The following is a 9,631-nucleotide window of genomic DNA, read 5'->3' on the forward strand; positions in this document are numbered from 1 at the left end:
TTTCCGGGGCCGGCGCCGCAGATTCGACACGCGGGGAGGGAGCGGGGAGGCGCCGCCTGTGAGAAGGGGAGGGCGGCGCATGCGCGGGGCGCTGAGGGGTGAGGGGTGCTTCGAGGGCTGTGGGGGGCTCCTGCGCCCCTCGTGTGAGGCGCTGGCACCCCAAAGTGGGGTTACTGCACGCCCAAAGCGGGGTTCTTGCACCCCAAAGCGGGGTTCTTGCCCCCCGGAGTGGGGTGCTTGCACCCCAAAACGGGGTTCCTGCACCCCAAAGTGGGGTTACTGTACCCCCAAAATGGGGTTCTTGCACCCCAAAACAGGGTTCCTGCACCCCAAAGTGGGGTTGCTGCACCCCCAAGGTGGGGTTCTTGCACCCCTGAAGCAGGGCTCTTGCACCCCAAATGCAGGGCTCTTCAACCCCTAAAGTGGGGTCCTTGCACCCCCTAAAGCAGGGCTCTTGCACCCCCAAAGAAGGGGTTTTGCACCCCCTAAAGCTGGCATCTTGTGTCCCCAAAGCAGAGCTTTGTCCCCCAGAGCAGGTCTCCTGAACCCCCGAAACAGGGTTCCTGTCTCTGTCCCCTAGAGCAGGTCTCCTGAACCCCCGAAACAGGGTTCCTGGACCCCCAAAGCAGGGCTCTTGCACCCCACAAAGTGGGGTTCCTGCATCCCAAAAGCAGGGCTCTTGCACCCACAAAGCAAGGTTCCTGCACCCCCAAAGCAGGCCCCTAGCACCCCGAAGCAGGGTTCTTGCACCCCCAAAGCGGGGTTCTTGCACTCCCAGCGCCGCGGCAGCAAGGGGCAGCCCCTGCCCGGAGCGCTGCGGGCCGCCCGGGGGGGGGCTGTGTTGGTTTTCCAGCCTGCTGCAGTATTTTTGCTGCAAAAGCTTTGTAGGTTTTGGACCAGGCCGTGGTTTGCTTTTCCCTGATCCCCAGCCGCCCCTGAACCGTGCAGGGCCCTGGGGCTGGCGGCTCTGCCCCAATGAGAGCAAAAAATAAAAATTAAAAATTAAAATAATAATAATAAAACAACGATCAACCAGGTGCCCCAACCCCGTGCTCATCCCAGCAGCGATTTTGGGGTGATAAGGGTGTTCTGGCTGCTTCTCGCCCCTGTTTGCAGCCCCGACCTCCTGCCGAACATGCCCGGGTATTTATTTATCTGCCGGCGCTGCGTGACGCGTTCCTGTTGCCGGTGTTAATTGGTATTTTTGCCTGGCTGCAAATTGCTGTTTTCGTCTCGCTGCCGCACCTCCTCGGAAGCGGCTCTGGCGCGGGGCTGCCGGCTTGGCGTGGGGCTATGGGGAGAGCACCCCGAGGGAACCGGGCGGCGTTTTGTGGGGCAACAGGGCTGCAAATGTATGGGGCTGCAAACGTATGGGACTGCAAACGTATGGGGCTGCAAATGTATGGGGCTAAAAACATAGGGCTAAAAACGTGGGGTGCAAACACATGGGGTGCAAGGGTACAGGGCTGCAAATGCATTGGGGTTGCAAACATGTGGGGCTGCAAAATCATGGGGCAGCACACGCACAAAGCTCCTCAGCGTGCTACCATGCAGAGCTGCACACAACACCCCTGGGGGGGCGCAGAGAGCAGCCGAGCCCCCCCAGCCCCTGGTTTTGGGGTGCTCTTCCTGGGGGTCCCCATCCCTGGGGACTGCAGAGGGACCGCGACCCCCTGGGAAGCCCTGGAAGCACGGGTCTGGGGAGGTGGAGGGGGCGGGGGTTCCTTTTGGGGCGAAAAACGAGGAAAAAAAAAAATAATAATGCCCCAGAGGCAGCGCCGGGCGGGTGCCGCTAGATGGCAGCGGCCCCTCGCGGCCTCCCGCCGCCACCCCCGGCCCCGCCAAGGGGCCCCCGAGCCCCCAAATCCGCCCCCACCCGGCTCCTCGGGGACTTTTCCTCTTTTTTTTTTTCTTTTTCTTTTTCTTTTTCTTTTTCTTTTTCTTTTTCTTTTTGTTTTTTTCTCTTTTTTCTTTTTCTTTTTCTTTTTTTCTTTTTCTTTTCCTTTTTCTCTTTTTTCTTTTTCTTTTTCTTTTTTTCTTTTTCTTTTTTCTTTTTTCTTTTTCTTTTTCTTTTTATTTTTCTTTTTTCTTTTTCTTTTTCTTTTTCCTTTTCTTTTCCTTTTCCTTTTCCTTTTCATTTTCATTTTCTTTTTTTCTTTTCCTTTTCCTTTTCCTTTTCCTTTCCCTTTCCCTTTCCCTTTCCCATTTCCTTTCCCTTTCCCTTTTTCATTTTTCATCCTTTTCTCTATTCTTTTTTCTTTTTTTCATTTTTTCCTTTCTTTTTTCCTTTTCCATTTTTCCTTTTCTATTTTTCCATTTTTTTTTCATTTTTTTTCTTTTTCCCTTTTTTCCTTTTTTTCCATTTTTCCTTTTTTTCCTTTTTTCATTTTTTTTCCTTTCTTTTTCTCCTCACTCGGGAAGTCCTGTTGCTGCCTGCCTTCCCCTAGCTCGTTTCACGGACCCAGGTAACACAATCAGCCAGATGCATCCCTCCAAACGCAAGCCAAGCTGCAGCAACATACACATGAGGTTCGAGATCATTTCCCGGCACTGGGGAATTTTTAGGCTGGCAGCAAACTGTGCAGGGCTTGAGGCATGCGTGTCCATGGCTTCAACTCCATAGAGCTGCATTTTTTCCCCTCCAAAAGAGGGTGCCTGCATCCAGCCTCCTTCTGGGCAGGCACACCGGGTACTACTGAAATTCGCCCCCCTCCTGGGACAGGGCTTTTTTTAGACCGAAATAGGAAGCGCAAACCTCACCCTGAGCTTCCTCTAGGGTTTGGTTCTTCCTAGAAGTTTCTCCTTGCCGGAAATTTCTTCTCTGCACCCCTGGCCCTGACCCAACCGAGTGCTCAAGCACACGCTTAGCTTCAAACCCCTGCACTCCCATCAGGGCTTGCTTGCACGGGGATGAGCTCCTGCCTCTCCGTGCTCCTGCGGTGGGTCTCCTCTTGCTGCTGGAAGGCAGGAAAATCAGCGTGCCTTGCTGTGCCACAAAACTGGCCCTATACACGTGGGGAGAGAGTTACCAAACCGTGAATGCTGAGAGCAAATCCTGTGCTGAGAGCCAACCCCTGCAGCTCAGCCCATCCTCATCTTCTCTGCCCGAGGATGCTCACCTTGTGGTTAAATCACCGGTTGCACCTGTGAAGATTTGGTACTGGCCGAGATGCCCAGGCAAAAGGCTGGTTGCCGTCACCAGCCCAAAAGCTCAAAGGCTCAGAGGCTTGCCCCCGTGTCCCAGATGTGCTCATTCTCCAGGGAATGAGGCCGGCTGTCCGTATTGGCACAATCCCTTTGGTCACACCTGCCTGGTAGCTTGGCCCCAGGTCTGGCTGTGCCAGAGCTCAGGTAGTTCTGCCACCCTAGCACAGGAAACTCAAATGCCTATCGATTAAGGGCCTTTTTAGCTTTTTATTAAAAATAAATAAATAAATCCGAACTTGCATTCCAGTATTAATGACTCGTGTCTCCAGCACTTTGCAGTGATTCAGGCTTGACTTTAAATTGAAACGCGTTGGTTAAAGCCTCTTCTGCCTCAGTGCCTGATCCCACACAGCCTTGAAGTTTGGGTCCAAAAGTGTGCCTTGGCTTGAAAACCTCCTCCAGCGAGGACAAGGCGTTGGGAGAAGGAGCAGCAGGAGGTGGCACCTCAGGGCTGGCCCCCATGGGAGCCAGGCGTCTGCCTTGAGGTTTGGTGTAGAAACACGGGATCTTGTGCGTTATGGGGATTTAATTCAGTGTTATCCTCCTGGTGCCTGAATGGAGCCTTCAAGATGGCATGTGAGGGGTTTTTGTCCTTGTAATCCCTTTGTCCCCAAGGAAAGACAAGCCCACCACAAGCAGAGGGCCCCAGCTGGGTGCTGCAATGTCAGATTTGGTGCTCAGCCCGTGGGGGTCAGTGTATACGTGGCAAACTTGAGCCCTGGCAGTCCTCACTCTCACTGCTTGTGAGCAAAGAGACAACTGCATCTGAGAGTCCGTCCCTCCCCTGAGCACTTAAAGGAAATCCATATTTTCCATCCAGCCTCTGGCGGGACAGGCCATCGATCACATCAGGGCCTTCACCCCGTGGCTGGAGGGCGCTCGGAGCCCACTGGGATTTCCAGGTGCCCCCAGGGGCTGCGGTGCCTCTGCTGGGCTGGGGTGTTCTGCTCTCCTCCCCGAGCGGCTTCCCTATGGGTTTCAGCAATGCCACCAGTGTCACCCGACGCTGGGTCCCTGGGGACCGAGGTGTCCACCCTGAGGTGTGCAAGCACTGGGAGCAGTCGTGGCCACCAGTGCAATAACCACTGCCCTATAGAAGGACTTAAATAGAAAATATTTTCCCAGGTCCTGCATTTTTTTCCCCCGGAGGCATAAATATTCATTTTATTCATTATCTGTTTTCAGCATCTCGGTGACTTCCTCGTTCCACCCACCACCACGAAAGCCCCTCACCTTGCCAACCCCAAAATTGTCAAACCCAAAGAGGGACCGTGTCCTCTTTCCTCCCGGTGGGAAAAGTCCTGCCCCGTACCTGCTTGTGCCACAGCAATGTTTCACAGGGCAGGTGAGCCAGGCTGTGCTCCCAAGACTTTTGGTGGTGGTGATTTTACCTTGTGAGCCACACAGTAATGGGCTTCACTCTGCAGGTCAAACGCTTGGCTGGAAACTGTGGCCTTCGTCTGACAGCAGAGCATTTTCCTAGGTGATGTCCAGGAGTTGCAAACCATGAGCTAAAGCCCCGAAACTTTGTTTTTGCTTGGAGTAAGGAAGTTTTGTTGTTCAATGAGAAAACAAGACTCTGGCCTTTTTATCTTTATTTTATTTTGTTTTATTTTATTTTATTTTTATTTTATTTTATTTTATTTTATTTTATTTTATTTTATTTTATCCTATCCTATCCTATCCTATCCTATCCTACTCTACTCTACTCTACTCTATTTATTTGTAAGTGACATTTGGAGTTATTTTCTGTGAAGGAACCAAGGATGCTGGTGGTAGCCTTTGCAGAAATGGTGCCCAGGTGCATCTCCCATCTCAGACACAGACACCAGGGTGCTGCTTTCCCTCTCCCTCGGCTGCTGAGCAGCACGGGGCGGTAGGTGGGATGGAAAAGTGCTGCAGGTTGGAGGATGCCATGCCTGGAGCAGCCATGCAGCCACACATGAGGTTTTCATCCCAGTGATTCTGAGATTTATTTTGATTTTGATTTTAAATCTGGTAGAAGTGTCCTGAGTGGAAATGCAGCTGCCTTGCTCTAACACTAGGTTTCTTCAAAACTCAGAGCTACCTGCAGGTCCGGGTTCTGCTGAAGGATCTCACCTTCCTAAGGACACACGTGAAATACTCGATCCAGCCTCCTCCCCGCTTAGGGCGACTCAGAAGCCAGAAGTGAGTGTTGTAGCTTGAGCTCATCTTTAATTACCCAGAGTTTGTTCACACTAAAATCTAACAATCAGAGTGAAATGTCCTACCAGCATAGGCCATAATTCATTCCTGTGTTGATTTCTCTCCTAGGCTACAATGACATCAGTAAATAATAAAAGACTGGATCCTGACAAAGAAATGAAGGAGGAGATATCAGATGTAGTGGGCAAGTGCTCTCCAAGGGACATGATAACTATAGCAGCCTGCCATCGCCCTGCAAGAAAAATAGAGTGAAAGCACATGAGGTTTAATTCCTCAGAAATGTGACTTTAGTGCAGATTTGTGTTTATATATTTTTGCATCTGGAGTTTCCAATGCGTGTGACCACATCCTCCTTAAATTCAGCAAGCCTTTAAAAGTGAACCACAAAGGAAACACAGCACTGATTTATTTAGGGAGAAAGAAAAGCTTTTGTTTTCTGTTATTTTACGGAATGCCATTCTGACACAACCCTGCTTCTTCTGGGCCCCGTGCTACGTGAGCAGATCCTTTCTGTCCCAGAGGACGTATCGCAGCCTCCTGTCTTTAAGACATATCCCAGTCTCCCGTCTTTAAGCTGCAGCAATAATATTTTCCTGACCCACAAGAATAGAGGGGAAAAAATAATAAATGTTTGTGTTATTGTACTGCAGCTGAACAGCCTGGTAGAAGCAGGGAGCCCTTTCTCATCTGCTCCTTTCTCTTCAAGCTGGTGACAGAGCCCATCAGGGCATCTCCTGTGATCTTCCTCCTCTCAGCCTCCAACAGCACCTGTGAGCAGCCCATCTGTCAGAGAGAGAAACCATTTGGCTCTGCTCAGTGGTTATTAAGGAAAGGGACCACACATGCTCGCATCGTTTAGGTCCAGGTCCCACAGGAAACCATCAGGTTTTGATTCTTAACTCACGCTACAGACAGGTACGTCACCGGGACCAAACATGAGTGCTACCCAGTGGTGCAGAGCTGGTGGGATACCAAGTGTTCCCATGACCCCCTGGCCATGCTTTTTTATTATTTTTTTTCCAAATTTGGAGTATATGCTGCAGTGTCCATTAGTAGATCTTACAGGCCACTGCAGCACAGCAGGACATGTGGGTGCTCTTGCATGGTGGAGAAATTTGTGGAGGTCATTGGTCTGAGCACCGCCTGATGTTTCTGAGCTACTGCCTTAGCAAAAGCCTCAGAAAATGCAAAGAAATGGGCAGCTCCACTTCCCAAATGCCACCTTCAGCAGTGCCAGACGGGAGCAGTGACCCCAGAAGTGGCCTTTTGCCGGGAGAAGGGGTGATGGAGATAAACCCAGCTGCTTTGATGGCCGTGCCAAACAGCAGATGGTGCAAGAGGAACCAGAGCCGCCAGCATAGGCTAGCATTTTTCCTAGATGATGACGAAGTAAAGCCAACAAGCTGCTGGCTCCTGCCTTGTGTGGTGTCCAGTCCAGGCGAACGGAGAGGCCCAGTGGCAGAGGGCTGGGCCGTGGATATGGGAAGATCTCTGAAGGAGGGAGAGCCTGGAAGGCAGGAAGGCGATGCTTGGGGAGACGTGCTGAACTCACTGCAGGCTGGGTGGGGCAGAAGACCAAAGCATGAATCAGCTGCCGAGGACTGAAATGAGGCTAGTCTTGGTCACTGGAAGTTGGCTGCCACTGACTCGCCTCGCTGGCAGCCAGTTCAATGCAAGCCGGACAGGATATGCCTGGGAAAAAGCCGGCAGAAGTTGATTAAATCACCGAGCTGCTGCTGCCCGAAAGCCTCCCTACGCCCCTTTTCTTCAGTGGCTTGCTCAAGAGTTCACAAAGTGCCCCTGGGCATCTTGCAGGTGTCCTCTGATTCCTCGTGGCCAGCTGTGAGGCAGCAATGGCCACGCACTCAGCTAGCATAAGGAATTATGCATTATGTCCATCGCTGGGGATGTTCTGGGACCGCTTCTGCTTTGCCGTGCAGGACCTAAGAGCAAGGAGGAGTAGAGGGATGAATCTCAGTGGGGGAGAGCCAAAACCACCAGGGGATCCTGGGGCTCCCTCACTGCCCCACGGGAACCAAAGGAATTATGAGGTGTGGAGATCTATGTGCTCGTGGGACTGGGTTACCTGGTGCTCCTGGATGCAGCGATGGTGTAGGAGAGCCCTGGCCGTACTCCGGAGTGATGCATGTCCCAGCCCAGGGCCCTCATATCCTCCAGTGTCCTCAGCCTTCAGATAGATCATCCATGATCAGATGCTCCTCAAAGGTGTAGCCTCAAGTTCCTCACCAACAAGGGGACCAGTGACCTCAGAGGTGGCCAGGAGGGACAGCCAGCTGAATCCAAGCAAGCCAGGTAGCTCTGCCTGGCTCCCCATGGGAACCTGGCAAACATCAAGGAACAAGAGCTCCCTGCAAGCCCTGTCCTATTGCTCCACAGGGGCCTAGGCCTCACAGTCAGGCTTACCTGCTCTACCTCGTTGTTCCTCTTTGTAAATGGGTTGAGTTGCTCAACCATCCCAGCGTGTGGGATGCTCTTCCAGTGAGTTTCATAGGGCAGAGCACAGGCAAGGGCAGTCCCATCGTGAATCTGAGCAGAGAGCAAAATGGTTACAAAAAGTAGGGAAAAAATAGGTTGGGAAAGGTTGGGTGGGCATCCAGCAGAACAGGACAAACCCAAGCGAGCTGTCAGGGGGTGGCAGAGCTGTGTAGGTATTTGATATAGAGAGCAGAATGATAGCTGGGAGCCTGGGGAAATGAGCCTGGGCTGGCTGCGGGGAAGCCCAGCAGGAAGATAACTGAACAACACAGAGAGCTTGTGGCAGAAAATCCTTCCAACAAGAGTGATCCAACCGAGTCACTTCACATCAGGTTAAAGAGCTGGTTCTTGTGCCCCTCGTTGTCAGATCTGACCCTAAAACTGAAATTACTGCACTGCCTGATGCTGATGGACTTCGGTGCTTTGAAAATCCCATTTATATTCTACAGAGTAATTGCTCTAAATTAAGTTTTCCTCGTTCTTGTGGTGCTCGAGTTCCAGCACCTGAGTCAGATCTCGTAGGCTTTATAACCGGCCTGTTTACACTGCTTCAAGCAAGGCCGGAGCCAGGCCGCTGGCTGTGGTGGTGTCTTTCACCGCATTCTTCTTGCGGTCGGTTTTCTGCCTTTTCCACCCTATCCCCGACAGGGGAAGCACTGTTCTTTCCGTGTTCCTCGTATCTCTTTGAAGCAGTCATCAAAAAAGCTACAATTAGGAAATAAAGAACCCACGGTATCTGCTCTGGCAGGGGCAGCACATCTCGCTGCCGAGCCTCTCGCACCAGCAGCCGCCTGCCTGGGTCAGCCAGGGAGGGAGATTGCTGCCCTGGATCCTCGGGTCTGCCCAAGACGTGGATAAAAATCCGGCCGTGAAGTCAAGCAGTACGCATTTCAGGACATTCGTTTGCAATTGGGAAAATAGTGCTGATTAGATAAGCAAATGGCAAGGCCAGATAACTTCTTGTTTGGGAGATGGAGTCCCCATCTGGGGCAGGGGAACAGATACAGGCTCCGGCTTCCCAGGGGTGCTGCTCGCTGCCAAGTGATGCGAGGTTGCTGAGCGGTGTCCGTCTGTTTCCCCCAAGCCGAAGGAGAGTGACAAAAGTAAATGAGTTCTCTGCAGCTGAAGTGAACCAGGTATAAATATATATTATCATTGCTAATGGTGATTTCTGCTCCTCAAATCATGCCGGGCACCTGAAGATGCGATGACAGCCAAGCTCCTTTCTTTGTGGCATTTATAGTGCAGGAGTTTTCTGGATCAGATGGTTGCAGATGGACCTGCAATCCCTTCTCCAGCCCTTGCATGGCAGTCGTAAGGTGCTGGCTCAGTGTAGGGCTGTTGCTAAAAGCTGCCTCAAGCCTCCCTTTTCTCCCCCTACAAACCCCTCCAAAAATTAAACCCAGTCTCAGACCATCCCGTGACTTCTGCTTCCTCCACCCCAAGTGATAAAACATGGAATCTTACCAAAGCCCAACTTTATGAAAGGGAAGGCAGACAAAGAGAGAGGGAAGAAAGAAAAGATCACATCCCGAACCGCTACACAAGCCTCATTTCCCCAAGGACCCCACAGACCGATAGCCTACCTCTCCTCACTTCTGTGAGCCAGCACTCAGCCCCTTGCTCTCAGCTCATCACCTTCAGCTTTGGTGGGATCTCCACCCCCTTGCCCAGCAAGTCTGAGGGTCTCTCTGCTGGTTCCTCCTGTCCCTGCTGGTCACCTTGCTCATTCCCTCAGGAC

This window comes from Cygnus olor, chromosome 2 (genome assembly GCF_009769625.2).
Source record: "Cygnus olor isolate bCygOlo1 chromosome 2, bCygOlo1.pri.v2, whole genome shotgun sequence".
NCBI classification, from domain to species: domain Eukaryota; kingdom Metazoa; phylum Chordata; class Aves; order Anseriformes; family Anatidae; genus Cygnus; species Cygnus olor.